A 3705-nucleotide genomic window follows, 5' to 3' on the forward strand; every position below is an offset into this window, starting at 1 on the left:
CATTGCCACTAGCGGCAAACAGAGTGATCTATTCCTGTCTCGGGCTCTTGTATTCGACAAGTCGAGCCAACACTTAACGGGTGCTGAGAGAATCAGCGATCCTCGTCGCTTCCAAAATAAAGGAGCGAGAGATGCGCGTGAGCAGTGCCCACGTTCCTCTTCATCTTCTTCATCGTCCGCAACTTCGCCGAGCTCGGCGGATAAGCTGCGCGAGACAGGACGTGTGGCTAACATGCGTCCCGCGTGCAGCGTCAACTCTTCCACCTCGCCAAGTAGCTCGGCGGTAGTCTTCGTTTCTCCGAGGCTCAGCGGTCTCCAGCCTTCTCCTTCATACCCCCCTTTCAATTGGCATCTCCGTTCTCGCTCCACCTGGGTCTTGACCATTCTCGTCAAACTGGACAGTTCGTCCCCACCTCCCATCGTCATGGCGATGTGTCGTTGATCCGCCAGGTCCGACCCCGCGAGAGGCGATCCTCCAGCCGTCGCTGGACTTCCGTCGCTCGGGGTTGCTGATCCCTTGACCATCTTCACTCTTCTCTTTCCCTTATCTTCCTCTTTACTCGGTTAGCTGGCACCTACAAAAACAAGCACACAATCCTGTTCCCGGGTCGCGGCAACCGTTGTGGTGTAGTAAAACACACAAAAACTGTCAGATGTGGATTCCGTACAGAAACACAACAAATAGCCGAGTTAGGTCGGCGCTTGTATGGCCTGCGCAGAGGGTGGTCCCCTCGCGGTTCGACCCAGCCGGACAGACGAGTGGCTCGCTTCCACTGAGTTCCGACTAACCAAGTCAGAGCACTTCCGAGGCTCCGCCGAATCTGGCACGGCCGAGATCATTCACAAAAACCTGTGCCCTCCACCAAAGGATGGACGACGGCGCGCAAGCACTTTTTACAGGCCACCGAGTGCAGAGGCTGCTCAGCTAGAAGTGCTACGGCACCCGGGCTATCCGACGTACCGGCCCGCTGAGTTCGCGGGGCTTTCTTTCGCGCGTAGCGAGACTTTTGTCCTACCCGGACCGACCTAATCTCGTGGCGCTACCAGTCAATACCCTACAAGCTATGCCTCTCGGGTATCAACGGCAGGCATAACCCAGCCATATGCAGGGACTTATCGGAAGTGTATGCACGTGTCTTGGACTAGGGAAATTATCTTCTGGGAGCCCTTTCGACTCCCCCTATTTAATCCTATGCTTTATTTAAATATATCTAGTGATGTGTAGTCGTTTCGGATCTCGACGACCCTTCCGCTGGGTTCAGGCGACCGTTGATCTCAGCGACCATTCGGATAACATCATCCGACAGATCGCTGAGTACTTACCGTGATCGTTTGTTCCTAATATCTGCGATACCAGACCGAGCCGATTCTTGGTCTAAAGTAGGTTGACGTATGGCCGAATCTGGAAATCCCTACACCACAGTTGACGGACTGGGTGTAAAGCCTAGATATACCGTCCACATGACGCATGGAAGTACCAGGCTCGTACAACACTTTGAAACGTTGTTGAGACAGTGTGGTGTAGCGAGATCAGAAAAATCTGCGAGATTGCTAAATCCAACTTACCAACTGCGCCCAGACACCGACTAACGGAGGGAATCCCCCGCTGATCCGTGTTCTGCTGAACTTTTCTCATCTTATGTACCCGTCGGTAGGGCGGAATCGTGCTCTCTCGGTAACTTCCGAAGAGTTCAAGTGGTGAAGCTTGAGTGTCTTGGCGAGACGTGGGGATGCGGTGGAGCAGCAGTGGAAAATCTTCACTCTGCGTCCGTGGATAGTTCCGATTCCTAAGCGAATATTCGAGCTTATGAATCCGGGGCCTAGATCGTGGATCTGGCCGTAGGGTTGCCTTGCGGGTGTGTCCCTTGCCTTTGCGTTTCCTTTGCGTCGTACTTGCCGCCTCCTGTGACGGGATCTTGAGAGTTGAGAACCTCTAGGGTGTAACCGACCAAGTAGTAAATTCGGTTAGCCTGTCGGATCTGCACGTGTATAGGGAAGCTCACAAGGTTGTAGGATCTGGCCAATGCATTATCCAGTTATCACTACCAACGCTAGATTCGCAATTCATAACCTTCACGGAGCTCGTACGGCCAATGTAGTTCCGGTTCGTGAGGGCAGGAAGGCACTTGCGTGTTACTGTGCCAATTGAGGACTGTATTGATACTTAAGCCTATACCTGCCTGGATTTCTACCTTCTATGTCTTTTACTCGTTAAATCCCTTACCAGGCTCGGCTGCATGTCCCTTTTCTTCTTGACCCATCATTCCAGCTGTATTATCCTCAGATCCACCGGATCCATGGCGTAATCATTTTGGTCACCCTATTATAGGTACACTCATCCGGATCCGGGCTGCTTGGATCCAATTCACTGTAAGTGTACGCTCGTCATGGATCTGAGCTCTCCAATTATTCAACATCATCTTGCAACCGTCTGTGATTTCCATTGTCCCACGAAAGTTCGAGATCCACTGTATCCCTCATTCTTGTATCCTGGATCCCGGTCGTCCTATGTGGGATCCTCCCTCCTTGGATCCGAGCTCGGAAGCATGGGATCCGGGCCACCTCGCGGTGGATCTTGATTTCTCATTAGCGGTGGTTGTTAGATCCACCTTCAGATGACACCTACCATCATTCCTTCATAGGATCCACACTCGATCCACCCGTACATAGCATATCCCATATCCACCTAAGTGGATCCAGGTAAGGGTGGATCCGAGATAGGTCTTGGTGGATCTTGCCTTCCCGTACATCGCTCATACCAGATCCATCGTCATTTCATACGGGGTGTTGCTCGTCATGGCTAACCCACCACAGGCAACTTGCATCCGCGCCGGACAATCCAAATCCTCTCTAATCACTTGAAATTGTCACTGATTCAGGATAGTGACCCGCGTTAGGTCCATTCTCTTATTTCTGAGAAAGTACTTCACCACAATCGCCTCCTGTACATGGTCGGCGCTGCACAACAGCATTCACGACGTGCACTACCAGCATCCACAACCGCTTCCTTCTCAACGTGACACATGTCTCCCCCCAAGCGTACCAAAAAAATCGCCGGGCAAGGCCCCATCCACCACTCCTCCGGTCAGCCCTTCTTCAATGTCGCCCACCGATCTACGTACGCTAGCCCATGCTCTTTCTGATCGGGTGCAAACCTTGACGGCGGAGCTCCAGACGGCTCAAGATGCTAGCGACCAAGCTGCGTCTTTGCACGCCACCCAACTCCAAACCTTGCGAGCCCAGGTCCATGACCAGGCTATGGAGATCCAGGGGTGGGAGCACCGTACGGCCTCTCGTTCACAAGACCTGCGACGCTTGTTGACTGATCAAGCGGTCGAGATCCGCGACTAGACCGGACGGCTGGATCGCGCCTCCCGTCAGCGAGATGGCATGCGGGACGACAACGACCACCTTCTTGGGGAGATGGAGCTCGCCGGATCTGAGATCCACCAGCTCCAATACCGGATCCATGACCTCGAGCGAGATCTATAATATTCCAAGACTGCCAGTGCAGCCGCGGACGAGAGTTTGGATCGACTCCGTGACAAGTTGCGCCTGACTCAAGAAGAGGTGGTGACTAACGACTAATGTTGGGATTCGCCCATGGCGGATCCGCCTTATGGTCGGGCGCGTGTAGGGTCCTCCGCGCCAAATCCATCTCTCTCGTTCGCCGGGATGTCAGCTTCTGGCTCGTCTCTCTGAGGA

Source organism: Phytophthora infestans, genomic scaffold, assembly GCF_000142945.1.
Source record: "Phytophthora infestans T30-4 supercont1.22 genomic scaffold, whole genome shotgun sequence".
Taxonomy (NCBI): Eukaryota; Oomycota; class Peronosporomycetes; order Peronosporales; family Peronosporaceae; genus Phytophthora; species Phytophthora infestans.